Source organism: Sardina pilchardus, chromosome 19 (assembly GCF_963854185.1).
Source record: "Sardina pilchardus chromosome 19, fSarPil1.1, whole genome shotgun sequence".
Taxonomy (NCBI): domain Eukaryota; kingdom Metazoa; phylum Chordata; class Actinopteri; order Clupeiformes; family Clupeidae; genus Sardina; species Sardina pilchardus.
This window is the reverse complement of record NC_085012.1, coordinates 28,423,685-28,442,580: the sequence shown is the minus strand read 5'-3', so window position 1 is coordinate 28,442,580 and position 18,896 is coordinate 28,423,685. Positions and strand designations below refer to the sequence as shown.

Genomic DNA, 18,896 nt, shown 5'->3' with positions numbered 1-18,896 from the left:
GTGTGTACGTGTGTGCGCAGGGCTGAAATGATCTGTGGTGACCCAAAGAGCAGAGAGGGGAGGAGAGCATTAACTCGATCTGATTATTCATGTGTGCAGCCATGCATACACCCGGCTGTCCGCTTCCAAAATGACCCCACTAGTCAAGCTGCACGACACACAGCCAAGCCAGATACGGGTCTGCCAATCTCAATAAGTTGAAATCCCCTCTGAAAGCACCTCTCCACCCCCCGGTACCAAAATGGCTCCACTTCCCCTGGCAAAGGATGAATGGAGAAATGACTCTGAGTCATGACTTCAAGTCATTTGAACAGAAAATGAGTTTTCTTTCTTGAGGAGTTGGTCTCCGTCAAGAAGCTCGGGTGCTGTATTCGGACGGTGTGAGAGACGCTTCAGTTTCCATTCAAAAGGACTAAATTGTTTGATAGAAAGAGAGACGGGTCATTCGCGAGGAAATGAACACCTGCCCATTCGAGCGGAAATGGCCTCACTGAGCAGCAAGGGAGAGAATCCTCCTGGCTGGGAGAGACATTTTTTTACCCCCTAATTGTCCCTCACAGGAAGGTCTGAAGCTCAGGGTTAAAGGGCTAAGCTGCATCTGACCTGAGCTTTTGGGGATTAAAAAATATACCCTTAATGCTTAAATATCTCCCTCTCTCTCTGAACTTTCTCACACCGTCTTCGTCTTGTTCTCCTTCACCGTCTCACACACATGTGCACGTGCACACGTGGGCATCCAGAGCGTCAGAATGCCAGCATGCCAGCATGCCCATGTGTTAGGGCACATATGTGTGTGCCTTGGCAGAAGGCTTCTTATTTATAGAATGCACACACTACATATGATTACACTCCTTTACTCCTCTCTCTCTCTTTCTTTCCTTTTCTCCTCCCTCTCTCTGCTGACGTCGGTGGTGACGTGATGTGGAGGTCACAGCGCTATAATAACTCTGACTCCGTGTCACGGGCCAGAGAGATGTTTTTATGGGCTGGCCCGCACAGCACCGCACTGTTGGGGAAGTGTGAGAGAGCGTGCATGTGTGTGTGTGTGTGTGTGTGTGTGTGTGTGTGTGAGTGTGAGTGAGAGAGAGAGAGAAGAGAGAGAGTGTGAAAGAGAGTGAAGCACACATGGGGACAGGTTTGACCCACTTCCCTCCACAGCTGCTGGGGCCAAACAAGGTGCACACCAGAGGAGGCAAATGAGCTGAAGAGTGAAATTGCAAATCCAGCCCTCTGCGAATTTGAGCGTGCCGTCTATTTATATATCATTTTCTCTCATGAGCAGGCCAGAGAGGCTGGGACAATGTGCAATTAGTGATGTATGCTCTTTCACAGGATTTCTTTTTTTTTGAGCATTGTACTTATCAGTAGTTTCAGGCTGGATTTTAGCAGGTATGACTCAACTGCAGGAAAACGCGATAGGGAGCTACATATTGCTGCTTCAAGAACTTGACAGATCAACAGATAACAATTTCTAGTCTCTAATCTCATTCAGGCTAGTGCTCCCCATATGCATCCAAAGCGAGAGAGAGAGAGAGAGAGAGAGAGAGAGAAAATGTTGGTAACAGATCATAACAGATTGTTAACAGACTATTGCTTGAACAGTAAGAGAATCTAAAGCCAACGACTTTCACTGTTTATGGCACACTGAACAGACGTTCATTCACCCTCTTAAGAAATGTCAGGGGGTAAACATTGTGATTCCTCAATCATGTCAACTACTCCTACAGTCTAAAAAAATAAAAGCGCCTCTCAAATAGCTTTCTGGGCAGAACCCATTTGGGCATAGAACCCATGACTGTATTTGCTGGTCACAGGTTCCATTTTAAAGTTGTTGTCACTGAATAAACATGACACAGTGAAACTGTGCAGAGCTCTTGATGCCTCAGATGCCAGTGAGGTTAGTGCAGAGAATAGGCTGGTCCTATTTGGCACCTCTGCGGGGTGTCAGTCAAGGGCAAAGTTGAGGGGTGGAGGGCGGTCGCTGGGGTGTGTTTCTATAACGATGTGGTGTCCAGCCTAAACAGGCCACACGATAAAGAGGTATTTCAAGAGCCACTGGTCTCATGGCCAGCTATTTATGACTGCTCATCATGAACCATGTCTCCTTATCTCATGAATGTCTCTCTCTCTCTCACTCTGACACACACACACACACACACACACACACACACACACACACACACACTACACTGATACGCAAGAGGGCGAATGATGTTATTGAAATCGGCAGGGTGGCTAAAGAATGGCCAAAGGTGCCCCTGGGGAACTTCTGGTGCCCCCCTCCCCTCTTCTCCCCCCCCACCACCCTTCAGACAAACATGCAATCAATGCCTTCAGCCAATGGCGTTCTATTAAAGGATTAGGGCTTCTCAGAATCCTCGCTGAGCGGGAATGATAAGAGGGAAAAATCAGTTCGCCCACGCGTTGGCTGGAGACTTCCCGATGGCTGACCTCTCCCTGATGACGGCAGAAGGGCTTTTCTGACAGGCTCTTTGAAAGAGGAAAGGCCCACATCAGTGTCCATCAGACAGGTCAATAAGTGTCCACTGCAAGATCTGCTGATGTGTGTGAAAAACAGTCCCTTGCAGCTTAATCTGGTATGTAATTACAAGTACAGATGCATTGAGTTATGCACTACATAAATCCCATAATATTAAGAAATGAATTTGGGCATGGATAGGTATCAACATGAGACATTAGTTGCAGTTGAGTTTTTTTTTCAAAACGATGACAGCACACCTGAGGAGAGAAAGAGACCAAAAATGAGGGGCAGAAAATACCTCTAATTCCATTTGTTTTCAAATTATACTGTGACCAAATGAAATGGGCAGCCTCATTCAGACTCGCCAGCATACAACATTTGTTATGGGGAATTTGAATAAGGCAATTGTGTCCAGCTGGATTTTATTTATTTATTTGTTTGTTTTTTGGAAAAATCTAGTTTAAGATGTCTTAATCCATGCACAACCTGATTTGGTCCACATTCTGATGGGACTTATTTTCCTCTGTTCCCTCTTTTATCCAGACGTGCTTCGTTTTACTCTGAGAGCTGAGGATTACCTTTTGTGATGAGGGATTTTTCTGTTTCCTTTTGAAGATCTGTTTCATTTTTTTGTAATTCTGGGAGTACCATCGGCTCATTATTTGTTGGCCTTTGCCAAAAAATTACCAAAAGCACTGTAACAAACATTTGAGGGAAAGATACTGTAAACATTTTAAGTCCAATCTCTGAGCATTATTTCTCTGTTTCTAATGTATGGCATGTTTCACATTTTCAGGCTTTGGGAAACAATAGATTTGTATGGATGAACCAAAACAAAACACCTGGATTAAAGAATTAAGATGCATGGGATGTGTCTAGACTAAGATAAAAATCTACTTTGCTCAGTCTTAACTTAAACAGTTTCACTTTGGCTTTCCAATTACTGTGTTGTTGTGTCTCTGGCCAGGGCCCCTTTTCTGTCAGCAGACAGGGCACTTTCAAAGACGACGCTCTTGAGTAGAGAGCATGCTGTTAAGGATGAGGAGTGCATCGCAAAAGATAAGATACTCTTTATTGATCCTCCAAATCAGTCTTTCATCTTCACTACAGCTGTATGTGTCTCTCTCTGTGTGTGTGTGTGTGTGTGTGTGTGTGTGTGTGTGTGTGTGCACATGTGATGTTGGCTCTGAGCATGTGTGTATGTGGTGTGTATATTTTTCAGGTTTGCCTTAAGAGTGTGCAGAACGTATGAAAGAGAAATAATGCATGTTTTCTATTTACGTGCAAGTGCATCCTCTTTGTCTGATGTCTGCTCTGTGTGTGTGTGTGTGTGTGTGTGTGTGTGTGTTAAGCTGTTTTGCTGTGCATCGATCAGTATGAGCAGAGGCACTTGAGGTCTCCCTGCTGGTTGCTGGGGGGGGGGGGGGGTGTAGATGATGAAGGTGGTGGTGGAGGGGGCTTCACACATCTCTTACGAGCCTCGCTGATTGCCTTGCCGACGCCAGGAGCTTTTGTTCCCCCAACCCCCACCTCCCCGCCCGACTCCCCGCCCGTGTCATCCATGCATCACGCGCTCAGTGACGTCGCTCGCACTACACACCCAGCCCCATCAACGCACGCCTCCCGCAGCAGCCCTCTCCTCGCATACAAATCATCTCCGCCCAGCCAAACAAATAAATAAAACCTACCCCCAGCCAAAATCCAGCCCAATTTGCCTCTTTAATCTGCCAGAATGGGAACAAGCCGGTAGATTAAAAACAGTCTGCAGGAGCTCGACCTTTGCACCTCTCTCCCGTGGAGCGCTAGAGAAACGTGTTGTAATTGAGTTGGGTGCCCTGCTGAGTCAATATTCACACCAGAGCATGCATGTTTGCAGACAACTCTTGACAAATAGCACGCACTATTAAAAGGGATAACTCCCAGATTGGAGGTAAGCTTTCAGAGAGCGCACGCTGAAACAGATCACCACAACTCCCTCCTTTAAGATGGCTTTGGCCAGCAGTGCTGGTGAACAGGTGTTGGGAACAGACGAATGAACAGCAGCATGTAAACAACAAAGAGATTTAAAATGAAATAAACACATGCAAATAAAACATGAGTTTTCACTAGTTTATTGGAGAATTATATAAGACTCTTTACCGACACCAGTCATGTTTGTAGTGAATTCATGAATATCGCTACATATCGGGGTATGGTGATTCTCCAAAACACTTTGGGTCTTTCATGTAGGAGACACAGCAGTTGTTCTGATATCTTCAAGCAGGAGAATCTTCCTATGGTATTGCAGTCACTAGAGGGCACATCGCTGGGTGCGCTAAGGTGTTTCACTGAGATACGGGCTCTTCACAGAGCTGATAGGATGGGCCTGACAGACACACAGACACATGATCACTTGAAAGACACGAAAATGCCATTAAGAACCATCTCATGGGAGGAGAGAGGGAGAGAGAGAAGGAGAGCGAGGGAGGGAGGGAGGGATAGAGGGATAGGGGATGAAGAGAGAGTCATGCTGCACTCCCCTGCTCTAGTTCTCCTTTCACCTCTGTGATTTGTCAAGGTCATGTTTAATTCTTTCTCTCCCTCTCCCTCTTCACTCTCCTCCTTATCTGCCATCAGACCCCAACAGCTCCTACCCCCCCTCCACACACCCAACCACGCCAACCTCATGTCTAGCTCTCAAGCTGCAAACCTCTCTCTCTCTCTCTCTCTCTCCTGCCCTCCTCCTCCCATCCCTCCTTTTGTTTTCTCTCGGATGGCCTCATGCAAGGTCAGCAGACACGCTGTTTCCCAGGGAGCCACGAGGGAGTCCAGTGTCCCTTCACACTTCGATGCCCCGTAGATCCACCCAACACAACTCTAACACAGAAACTTTCTCCTCGAGCTTCTCCACTCTCTCTCGCTCTCTCTCTCTCTCAAACACATGCTTTCTTTCTCTCTTTCACTCTTCGTCTCTCTTTCTCTACATCATGTTGTCCTCTCTCTTCCTCACTCAGTCTCTCATTTCTCTTTCTCACACACCACACACACACACACACACACACACACACACACACACACTCTCCCTTCTTGTCTGTCTATAATCTTTGCTGTTCCTCTCTCCCTTTCTTTGACTGACTTGCTCTCTCTGTCTCTCTCTCTCATTCACACACACACACACACATACACACACACACACACACACACACACACACACACACACACACATACTCTTTCTCTCAGTCTGTGTGCTCCAAAGTAAGATTTAGTGGCGCGACCAGATGGGCTGATTGCGCGGCTGACGTTTGTTTTTTTCAGGGCCATGCATCATGGCGCTGAGCGCGCCGGGGCTGTCATCAGTGTTTATGGGTAAACATGTCGGCAGATTACTTCTGATCAAAGTCTAACTGGATGACAAAAAGACTCGTGCCACCGAGTCTAAAAAAACTCCCCCCAAAAAAACGGATATGCGCCCACTTCACAAAGACGCTCCCCTCCACAAACGATCCAACAGAGGGGGCAGACAGGACTTGTCCAGGGCAGGGCTGATTAGGGTTGGACACAGTCGGGGTTGTGGCAAATGGAATGCAATCATGGGAATGTCTGGCCCTTTATTGCACTTGATGAAAGCTGGTTGCCGTGTGCGTTGTTGATTTGACATGCACACAGGCAGCAGTGGAGGGGAACTGTGCTTAGATGCCTTGTCCTCTGTGCGGCGCATCGACGACATTGCGGCACGGTTCTGCTGACGGAGCAGCTTCCGCTTTTTGGCGACCTTGCGAGATGTTCTTTTTGGGTCGGGGGTTCTGCGGGCATACATGGAGCTTTTTGGGCTCAGAGGAGGCGATGGCCTCACCTCTCTTGGCGCTCGATGCTCCTGCGGCCGCGAGGAAGGTGGTGACGCCGAGGAGGCGTGCGTGGGGGCCGGGGGGTGGGGGGGGCGTGCGTCAGGTGCTTGGCACCGGAGACTCAGGGACATATGCGCCGGCAGGAGGGGGGGCACCGAAAACGTCTTCCTGCCCCCGCGGGGTCCCGATGACAACGACGACGCCCGGCCACGCTGGGTAGAGACGTCGTGCGGCGCTGACGGGATGTAAGCACAGCGAGGGGCACAGGGGTTAAATCGAAAAGCCGCACGCCCTCTACACCATTCACGCCCTCCTCCTCCTCCTCCTCCTCCTCCTCCTCCTCCCTACACCATTACCGGTCTAACCGGGATGTCCGATGGGACGATGAGCTAAATTAGACCCAAGAAGGGCGATTTTGTCGGGACGAGACACTCATCCAGGGCAGGATGTGAACCTTGGCCAGGCACGTCCTGGCCTCATCACAGTCCGTTCAGCCCCCTCCTGATCTGCACACGGACCACGGGCAGCAGGGCCAATCAACAGCCAATTCCTCCGATCGGGCTCCCCCGCCGTCCGCCAGGATGTCAGCGGCAGATAGGAGGTGACGTGCGTCCCACACACCTCTCAAGGACGAGGAAGGTCGAGGTGGAGGAAAAAAAAGACGCATCTTATTTTTTCTGTCTCTCTCTCTCACTCTCTCTCACACCCATCTCTCTCTCTCACTACCTCTCTCCCCCTCCCTCCCTCTCTCTCTCTCTCTCTCTCTCTCTCCCTCTATTTCTCGCCCCCTCTCTCTCTTTCTCTCTCTCTCTCTCTGTGCCTGACAGATGCAGGCAGCGGGTGACTGATGTCGAACTCCGACTCTGCGTTACCCACGGCTGCCTCAGAAGTGGCGCATCGGAAAACATCCGGACGCAAGTTCGCTTGTTCCAGCGCAACTCCATCTGATGCTTCCTCTTTGAGATGCAGCACAAGCACAACACTTGGGGGGGAGTGGAGGAGCATGAATGAGTGAAGCGCACGGGCGCGCGTCTGTGTCCATCAGGGGTCTTAATGGGGCGTCTGCCACGTGGCGGTGGGATGAAAGACGGCGCAGCGTAAACTCTTTAATCTCGCCCCTAAGAGCGGGCCTAACTGGCGCCGTAATCCCCTCAAAACTCCAGCCTAATTGGATTCTGGGAGAATTACTGTGGCGCGAGCGTGTGGCGGCGAGGAAAAAAAGAGTGGGAATTGTTGCAAGACACGCACGTCATGTGATCTCATTCTCCTACAACCCCAACCCCACCCACCCTTCCCTTCCTCTCCCATCCGATATAAAGCCTTGGATAGATCTGATCGATGTGTGTGATGGATGAGGATGTCCACTTAACTCTTATTTGTCTCGTTCGTGCTAATGTCTATCTCGCCACCGCAGACGCTACAGTTTGGAGTGGATTTCCTGACTTTGAGTGACATAAATCCACAACCAAGCATTATGCCAGTAGCCCCCCATACCCCCCCCCCCATGAGCCATGCCCTCAGATCCACCAGTCCCCATCTGTAACCATATCAGTGGCTGGATTTGCCGACCGCGTCTCCTGTTGGAAATGCACGTGATGTAAGGAAGAGGGCGCAGATGACGAGCGCAGGAAGAGCAGCCATTCTTCACCAGCGCGTAAGTACGGACGGAGCCATAACAAGGGCTGCTCTCTCTGATTCATTTAACCACTCAATTAGTGAGATAATAGGATGACGGATGCAGACGGAGAGAGAGAGCAAGAGGGAGTGAGAGAGAGAGAGAGAGAGATTCTGGGAGAAAGGGAAAGAAAGTAGATGGGAGGTTTTGCAGACAGGAAGAGATAATGGGAGAGAATGAGAAAGGGAGGGTAAGAGAGAACGAAAGAATAAGAGAGAGAAAGAGGGAGAGAGATAACGTCGGTTAGAGAGATGATGCCAAAAGAGAGGGAGCTCTCTACATCACTTTCTTCCACATATTTACGGTCTTAATGAACTTGTTAATGTCATTGTGACAACATTCATTAATAGTGAGGGGAAGATGGGGAGATTATGCATGACTCTGTCTCTCACTCTCATTCGCTCTCGCTCTCTCTCTTCCGCACACTTTCTCTCTCTCTCTCACTCTCTCTCTCATCTGCTCTCTTCCTCTCATGATCTTTCTGTCACAACCAAAACACTAAACACACACACACACACACACACACACACACACACACACACACACACACACACACACACAAACAAACAAACAGTGGTTAATCAGGGGGAGGGAAAGCTTCCTGAGATGCCTCCTCCTGTACGGTAAGTCTTGGCTGGAAATCACAGAACAATTGACTTGAGACGTGTAATACACTAACCCAGAGGCTTATCTCCTGGCTTAGAGTGCATTAACTCACAGCCTCCCGATCCTGTGCCACACACACACACACACATACTCTCTCTGCCTAATCCTCTCACATTAGGGTGAAAAGTAAACACACACACACTTGCTTGCGTGCATGCACGCGTGTGTGGTTGTAAATGCGCACGCACGCCGACCGCGCAGACACATGCATACACACACAGAGACCACCGTCACAGATACTCAGTGATAGCATGCACACACATTCACACTGTGATGCACACACACACACACACACACACACACACACACACACACACACACACACACACACACACACACACACACACACACACACACACACACACACAGCAGATACCCTCCAAAATACTCCTCATTTAATCGCCTCACCAGAGAAAGCATACAGACTGCAGGCAAGCAACTGCCCAAGCTGCCCGAGCTGCCTGAGCTGCCCAAGCTCTGGACTTGTTTGCTCTGGTTTGACATACTTCCTGAAAGTCCAGCTCCCGAGTTCTCGGAGTTTCTGATTGGTTGACAGCCAAGGCTCTCTAACACACTTCAGAGGGGGATATTTTCTGTACTGCTGCCCTCGCTGCTCAATGAGCCTGGCTTGCAGAAGTCCACAGGGACCCTTGCCCACATTAGGAGCTGTGCTTGAGCACGTTTCTGCTTTTCAGAACACAATGAAAAACAAAATACAGCAACCTTCTTTTACATCACTCTACAACTGCGTAATGAACTCAGAATACATTTTAGAACATTGCAGGCCATCTCCGATATTATGACATTGAGAAAATGATGTTATTGTTCAGATTGTACATGCAGGGGAATATGGCAGTGTTAAAAATGCTGTATACATGGTGAGTGAGTATTTATCTGTGAACTCCAGAGCTGAATGCCATCTCTGAATGCCAGTCATTGTTCAGTGAGCCTTCAGGGGGCACATCTGGTTTGGCACAGCTGCTCGCTGGTGCTCCGCACACACACACACACACACACACACACACACACACACACACACACACACACACACACACACACACGCACGCACACGGACACACGCACGCACACACACGCACACACAAACACACACACACACACACACACACACACACACACACCAACACACATTGCAGCCTATCTGGACCAAGGGAGCGGAGTGAAAAGTAGCAGAACTGAATGGGAATATGCATGAAAGGAAAATGAATGAGAATATATGCATGGGAAAAGAGTGACACTGTAATGTCCCAATGACATTACCAGGTGTGTGTGTGTGTGTGTGTATGTGTGTGTCAGGTGGGGGGGGGGTGGCATGTCGACTGTGAGAAACACAAAGAGATGGAAAGAAAGAGGGAGAAAAGGAATGGGATGAAATGAAACAGAAAGAAAGAGAGAGAAAAAGAGAGACAGAGAAATATCCTCAGAGATGTAGAGAAAAATGGAAGGAGACAGGGAGGGATCGAGAGGCGCTCACGTCGATTGACACAGTGGAAAAAAAACCCGCCTCCTAATTTGCTAACATGTTTTTTTCCTTTCTTTCTTTTTTTTACACAGGATTAATCTGTGAAACATGCCCTGGGCTTGTGACCGAGAGATTACAGGGGATGGTGCTCGCACGCGCAGGGCCAGGGGAGGGGATGAGCCGGCTGCTGGGTGGTGGTGGTGGTGGTGGTGGTGTGTGGTGGGGCGGCATGGCGGCTGGTGGTGGTGTAGTGGTGGTGATGTGGTGGTGGGGCGGCATGGTGGGGGTTTCTCGTCAGCTTCACAACTCTGGTCCCCCTGCTGAGTGTGAGTGGCTGGGGGTCAGGCTGCTCCATCTACCCCTTGATGAGTTGCTAGTCACGACCAAGCTTAGCGCCTCACCTGAGTTCAGAGGCTCAAACTCAAGCTTTCGATTGAGGTGGTCTGGAGTGTTTTGATAGTGTGTTTTGTGTGTGTGTGTGTGTGTGTGTGTGTGTGTGTGTGTGTGTGTGTGTGTGTGTGTGTGTGTGTGTGTGTGTATGAGCAAGTCATGCTTCTGGAACTTTTCCACTAGTTCCATTTCACCAGGCAAGGATAATCATGCCTTGAGAGGATATAACCAGCACTATCTGTTCTTTTGGTCTGCCTGGTGCACCTCTGTCAACACACCAGTGCTTGAAGTGTGTGTGTGTGTGTGTGTGTGTGTGTGTGTGTGTGTGTGGTCTGCTGTTTATTTTGATATACAGTAGCTGTTGCTTTGTGCTCGATGCTACTGTATATTGAAAAAATCTGACGAAAATCAAACGTTCGGGCTAAAATGTTGAATTTCACGTTTTCAACAGTATACAGTCTATACTTTCATATCGTGAACAAATTTCATGGAAATACATAAGTTTTGATTCTTCAACCCAGTGAAGATTCGACACATTAGCAGTCATTCCCATTGTCCACATCGCTGAAAAAGGAGAATTTCTCCTTTTCTGGTATGTTGTGACGAGAGAACCATGTCAACTTTGAATGTGGTTATCTTAGCGATATTTTTTCAAATACCTATATACAAATTGTTGGAAAGCTTAGTTCATGGTCGTTCATGTGAGCACAATAACTTAATTTTGTAAATTTTACCAAAGTGACTGGTTTCGCTTTGCAGGGTCACATTTAGTTTGTCAAATGTCCAGTCAAGAGTCTGTGAGATATTCCACCAAGAGGAATAGGCGTGAAAATAGACGCATACAAATTTGCAAACGTAGGCGAAAGTTCGCAAACATTTTCAAACAGTTTTCTGTTAGCCGTGAGTTTTTGCCGAACGTTTGTGAACAATCACAAACAGTCTGAGGAAGTAGTTCTCCGTGAAAATACAGTGGAACTCGACGTGAGTTTGATGAAGGCAACAATGCAATTCCTGTTACAATGGAATGTTAATACCAAATTGAACTGTTCAAAGAAAATATGTTCGCCACTGTTTGAATGCACAGGTCAGTTATCTTCATGCCCATTCTTCTCAGTGGAATATCTCATGCTAATTTTTGATTGGCTGGTGAGTTGTGAGTCACTTCTGAACCCTGCAAGTAATCCTCTCAAATGCCTGCGCCTCGTCCATTAACTATGTGTGTACTGGCAATGTTTGAGAAATAGCGGAATGCAAGAGAAAGTGTAGGAACTAAAGACAAAAATGTAGAACTTCTGGTCCACTTCAAGCACTGCAACACACATTACATTTCAAATTCAATCCAAATCCCAACACCATCCTGGCAGATTTTGAAAGTCGTAGTGTAGGATTTTGCTTTCAAAGAGTCTGGATCTGTGTAAGCTTTCAGGATTTTACTGGGACAGAAATGCAATCCCATGCTGAATCCTCACTGATGTCCATGGTTCATTGCAATTGGTTTCTGCCCTCTAGCATGCTGTGATACAGTATACTGTACTAATGAAAAATACTCTAGAGAAAATCAAACATTTTATTTTTCACTTTATTGTATCTATCATTATGGTGTTCCAAACATCACTGACCAGAAAAAAGGGAATACATGATAGGAAAACATCCCACAAATAGTTTCCAGTCCAAAGGCAGACACATCAACCCACCCCCTCCACACACACACACACGCACACATACACACATGTTGTGTTGGTTTGATGATATGAGCAGGTGGGAAAGTGTTTTGTTGCACTGATTAAAGACAGCACATCCACACCCAGGTCCAGGTGGCCACTGAGCTGCCAGAGCACTGCCAGCGCATGGAGCCGCCACACAGAAACACGCGCAGCACCACCCAACCATGGATCTACCAGCAGCAAAGACAACACGGATGGACTGCAAGCATGTGTTACGTTTGGTACATAATTACACAAAACAATAGCACATCCCCAGTCTGGTATTGGAGGTTTTGGATATGTGAGTGTCAGTGTAATTGTCTATGTGTGTAAGACTACTGTGCTCCTGAACCAGACAGAGGCTTGAGTAAAGATAGAGGAAGAGAGAGAGAGAGAGAGAGAGAGAGAGAGAGAGCACTCATCTCCTGGGTCCTTTATGAGTCACGGCTTGTGTGGAGCGCAGGTGGACAGAAGGCTCTTCCATCATGTGAAAGCCCTGATCCCTCTGCTCTTCCATGGACACACTCCCCTCCCCATGCCCCCTTTACACACACACACACACACACACACACACACACACACACACATTTGCACAGTGCACACACACTACACTCACTCACACACACATGCACACACATCACATTTGCACAGTGCACACACACACACACACACACTTGCACAGTGCACACACACTATACACTCACTCACACACACATGCACACACACCACATTTGCACAGTGCACAGACACTACACTCTCTCACACATGCACACGCACATGCACATGCACACACACACACACACACACACACACACACACAGAGAGTGTCGCAGCACTGCCTCAGGGGAGGGAAACATGAGTGAGGCTCTTCCCACACACTTGCCCTTTGTGGGGCGAGGGTTGTTGTTCTCTGGGTGGCCATTTGGGCCTGTGCCCCAGACTGAGTGCCATGGCTTGACCAGCACCACCTCTAGCCCCAGGGGAGACGTCCCTCTCTCCACCTCCATTCCTCTCCTGCTCCCTCCCTCCATCCTTCTCTCTCTCTCTCTCTATCTTTTCTTCTTGATGATCTCTAAGCCGTTTCTTTTGTTTTCATCTGTCAGTCAGTCACTCCCTTATTCCTGACCCAACTTTCTTCCTGTGACACATGCAATTTCATCCCCTGCTTCTCTCTCTCTCTCATTTCATCCCCTGCTTCTCTCTCTCTCTTTCATTTCATCCCCTGCTTCTCTCTCTCTCGCTCTCTCTCATTTCATCCCCTGCTTCTCTCTCTCTCTCTCCCCATGATCTCTGTTCATCATCCGCTCATATTATCTTTGACACTCGCTGTGGTCATCAGATGACCCTGGCACGCTCGTAGCCAATGACAGCAGACATGGCTGACCCCCGCGGGCCCGGCTTAGTGGGACGCTGACGCTATGATGTCATGCAGCCGCTCGCTCTCCAGAAGGCCGGCTCAGCTCAGCGCACCCAGGCACCAGCCAGCGGAGGACGCTGGGATGGGATGGGTTAGTGTTTGGGGAGCTGAGGAAATGTCAAGCCACCCCCACCCACCCCTGCACACACACACACACACACACACACACACACACACACACACACACACCCACATAAACACACACACACACCGCTTGTCTCTGGTATAATCTGATCAGCGCAGAGGCAGAGCCATCAGTCACATGCAGCCAGGGAATTACAGGTTGTTGTTCTAGTAGATTGGAGCCAACGTCATGTCCAGCTTGTGCAATGCTAGAGTGAGTGTGCTGTGTTGGTGTGTGTGTGTGTGTGTGTGTGTGTGTGTGTGTGTGTGTGTCTGTGTGTGTCTGTGTGTGTGTGTTGCAGCGATGCAGGAGAGGCTGCACAAACAAATGACAGTATGAATGAATGACAGAGTGAGAATATACTGTAAAGTGAGTGGGTATACTGTCTCTTGTCAGTCTTGTGTTCAGTTAGGGTGCACCACAGTAAGTGTGTCTCAAAGAGGACGGAAGCAGACACAGTAAATGGAAGAGCTTGACTAAATATGCAAGGTGTCACGTTCCACTGATGGGCTCTTCTCCTCAATTAGGACACAGAAGCATTGAAATCACTATCTAGAAACAAATGCCATATCTCTTACACACAGCTAGTTTATGTGCAGTGAATACTACTGAATATAACTAAATAAAACTGTAAGGCACTGAGACTCAAACAAAATTGCCCAGCATTCTGTGAACATTCGGTCTGACTGTCTAGGCGTCATCAGAGAGGGTTAAAGAGGTCATAACGTGTCCTTCCATAGCATGTAGCGTATGGTCAGTCATTTCAGCAGCTGTAGTTTAGTCATGACCTCATCCCGATGAGCGCAGCCACTCAACCTGTGGCAGTGCAGGAGCTCACAGGAGTGTGTGATGGTGCCCAGTGATGAGAGCCCTTCCTTGGGTGCTCTGTGCTCGCGCCTGTGTCTGCTGCGGGTGACGCACGAGGACGCGCTCCATCGGGTGTCCTGCGATATCGAAACACGCTCACGAGATCTCAGATAGCGTATCGCTCAAGCAAGGCAACGCCTTGGCTGTCCTTCTGATTCACCTCGGCGATAGCCTCCATGGGCGTGTGAGAAAGAGAGAGGAGCAGAGAGAGAGAGAGAGAGAGGGAGAGAGAGAGTGAAGGAGAACGAGTGCAAAAGAAATATGGGGAGTGAAGTGTGTGACTGAAAGAGTGAGAGGCAGTTTGACAGAATAAGGGCGAGAGAGAGAGAGAGAGAGAGAGAGAGAGAGAGAGAGAAGGTCATGGGGACAAAATGAGATGGGGGGATGAATGGGGGCCAGATAAATGAAGAAAGGTAGAAATGAAAAGAAACATAAAATATTCAGCCGTCTATTTCAAGGTGCAACACTTGTGTGCTGCTGTGTGAATTTAGATGGAACGCTCTAAATGGACGGGGGCTCAATGGCGCCCTTATTTCCCCCAGGGACCTCTCTCCCCCTTCTCCCATACATGTAAACAGATTGGCCTTTCTCCAAAGCAGCGTGACCAGACATCTCTCTCTCACTTTTCTCTTTCTTTCATCTCACCCTCAGACTCTGTCTGTCATCCCTCCCTCCCCTTCTCTCTCTCCTCCCTCTCTCCTTCTCATCTCTCGCTCCCTCCCCCTCTCTCCTCCTCCTCTTCTCTCTCTCCCTCCCTCTCTATAATGAAGGTCATAGCTGCTATACTGTAGGTCACAGCTGGCTTGGAGTCTCCTTCTCTTTCTCTCACCTCCGCCCGCCCCCCTCTCCAGTTTGAAGGAGTGGGCACTGACACAAACAGAGAGGACACAAACACACACACACACACACACACACAATGTACAACCCACCCCCATGCATGTACAGTACACTCAAACACAAACACACACACACACACACACACACACACACACACACTACAACCCCCACATGCGTATACAGTCAATCACAAACACACACACACACACACACACACACACTGTACAACCCTCGCCCCCTAAGCATGTACACTCAAGCACAAACACACACATAGCACACATAGTGTCTGACTGATATTCATATTCATGACAAGACAATCACGCCTTGTACAAATCCATTTCATAGAACATGTAGCGCTGATGTAGGTAAGTGCTCAACGGCAGTTCTAAAATCCATCTGGCGCTGTCAGTCCAGCAGTCCATTATCACCACGCACCAGGAGGGGCTTGCCCGACGACACGCGTCCTGTTTCAGAGAGACTTCTGCAGTCGTGACTGATGGCTCAAGGAGCCACTGGAGACACCAGCGCACCTGGGCAACATGGGAACACACACTCCGTGGAATATCTCAAATGATCGAGGATGCCAAGGTCACAGAGATGCTCTGTCTGGGTGGGCTCGCGGTTTGAATTGACTTCTGGTGTGTGTGTGTGTGTGTGTGTGTGTGTGTGTGTGTGTGTGTGTGTAGAGGGGAGCTGTTTATATTTAGAGGGAGCTGTAGTGAGTCTGTGCAAACAGAATTCCATACTGCTGTGCCAACCTTGCCACTCCAGGGCACCCAGGGCAAATGTCTACCCCCAATAAACACAGACACACATAAAGATAGAGGGAGAGGGAGAGAGAGAGAGAGAGAGAGAGAGGGATGAAGGTTATCACAGGATAAAAAAGGGCAAATTCATTCCCTCAAACATACCAATGTGAAGCCCCTGTTATTGCCCCCGCATTACAGGCATTTTGCTCATTTGACGCAAATGACATTCAACACGAGCTGATACTGGCCTACCCTAACGAGTGAGTGGCATGCCATTATAATCTCCCTCTCTTTCCATCTCGCCACCCCTCTCTCCCTGTCACACACATATACACTCTCTTCCTTTCTCCCTCCCTTGCTCCCTCTCTCTCTCCCTCTCTCTCTTCCTCTCTCTTTATCTATCTGTCATTCCCAATCATCAGCTGCCTCTGAAAATACCTCCCCCTTCTCAGTCGCTCCATGTGACAAAATGAGCGATGAACTGTGGGTGCAAGTGTGTGCAGGACTGTATGTATGTGTGCGTGTGTGTGTGTGTGTGTGTGTGTGTGTGTGTGTGTGTGTGTGTGCGGGCATTGTGTTAGAATATGTGTGTGTATTACGTTTGAATGTGTGTGTGTGTGTGTGTGTGCATGACAATGTGTATGACTGTGTGTGTGTGTGTGTGTGTGTGTGTGTGTGTGTGTGTGTGTGTGTATGTGTGTGTGTGTGTGTGTGTGCATATAGCATGTGTAATATATCAGGGGGGCTTCTTCATTCCTTGATGGATCAGCTTTCGAGGAGGATTAGGCCTGGCAGGTCATTTTGCAGGCCCCATGCATATCTGAACTCTCTGTGTGTGTCTCTCTCACGGCCTCTCCCCGTCCCTCCCCTCGTCCACCACTGGCCTCCCACGCTATCAATTGTCCCCACAGGTGTCTGAGGCATCCTGAACTGGCCGTCAACATCTTGAGGTCAGCAGCAACACACAAGAGTATGTATGCATGCATGGAGACTATGTATGCATGGAGAATATATATGCATGGAGAATATATATGCACTGACAGTGAACAAAACATATAAATCACAACAATGTATATTTGATCTGATATTGGATCTGATGCCTGACAATCACTAGTGCTACAAAAGAAATATAACACATATTAATATACAGTAGAAATATACATAAGATGTATATATCTATAATATACAGTATACATAAAAATAACATCTATGTATTTTTGTATGTATGTATAGATATAGATAGATGATAGAGAGAGAAACTCGGGCAAACTCTTCATCAATAGTCATCAGCTGCTTTATTAACCTCCTGCTTTCTACGCTGGGTCTGCAGCACGCAGGCAAAAGGCCAGCACACACACTGCTAATGAGAAATCAATGAGCAGCTTTTGGGATTTGACGGCTCTCTGGCATGCATTGCACACTGCTGGGCTGCTGGGGGCTGCTGGGCTGGTGGGGGGGCTGGAGGCGGTGGGTGTGCGGCTGTTGTTGTTGTCAGGGGGTGGGCCTTGTTTCCCGGTAACTGTGGCAACGGGAGCAGCTGCGTGGAGCGAGCGAGTGAGCGGGCGAGCGGTGGGCTCTGATGCTGAGCGTGGGTGAAAAGTTTAATGGGCATCGCAGGCCCACCATTAGGGAGCTGTCAGCGGAGCGACATGGAACTGAGTGGAGACGGACCATGCCGACCACACTGGACAGAGAGAGCCCAGCTGACCCATTGCCCTGCCACAGTAACACCACCTCCCCACACAAAAGGGTTAAAAGACTCCCGGCACGTTCCGTCTCCATCTCCCCCTATTCTAGATTCCCTGTCTCTTTTTTCTCTCTCCTTTCTCCTTCAAGCTCACTAGTCTCTCACTTGACTCTCACTTCTCTCCCACCCTTTCTCGTTCCCAGTCTCTCTCGCTCTCTCTCTCTCTCTCTGTCACTTGTTCCCAGTCTCTCTCTCTCTCCCCCTCTCTCTGTCTTGTTCTCTCTCTCTCTCTCTCTGTCTTTCTCTTCCCTCTCTCGCTGCCTGGTTGAGTGTCTCTGGTGTCGTGCCTTGGCTCTCTGACGGGAGCGCCGCCGCGTGCCAGGTCCCCGCCAGGCTCCTCCCCCTGCGCCCCGTGCGTGCCCATCTGCGGCCGGGCGGAGGAGGCGGGAGCTCCGGGGCCGAGCGCAAGACAGGCCCCCACGGAGGAGGCTGGAGCGCGGAGCCGGAGCCTGCACGGGTCACTGCTAATGGCGCCGGTGAAAAGCAAGCACTTTAGCGCACGACGCCGCGCAATTACATGCCCTGTGATGTGATGGGCTCGTCATGATTAATGATACGCGCGCTTTCAGCAGCGGTTTCAAAACCCATTTTCAAACCCGGCGCAAACGTATGCAAATGGACATTTATGTTAAATGTTGCGAATCCTAATCTAGCATAGCAGAACTGTAGCATCGTTCCCTGGCGGTGTCTGAGAGTGGCCGCTATGATAAGAGTGATATCCGGCCAGCTGGGTGAGTGGCCATTAAAGAATGTCAGATAAACGTATAATGAGGGAGCATCTGATCTCAGATCTGCTCTCACTGACACCATCTCCTCCAGAACTGAGAGCAGATTCTTAGCCCCGCGTTGAGGCCTGTGGTGAAAGTGAAATAAAGCAGCCTGTCTAGTAGTAATAGTGAGGCTGCCCATGCCATTGATCTGTGGATGTGCTGTGT

At 48.9% G+C, this 18,896-nt stretch overlaps 1 protein-coding gene across 4 annotated transcripts in view; it reads right to left on the bottom strand.

The window, feature by feature from the left end:
* Positions 1 to 18,896, bottom strand: part of pde1ca (phosphodiesterase 1C, calmodulin-dependent a) — a 65,382-nt gene that overhangs the window by 27,656 nt on the left and 18,830 nt on the right. The window lies entirely within an intron of this gene.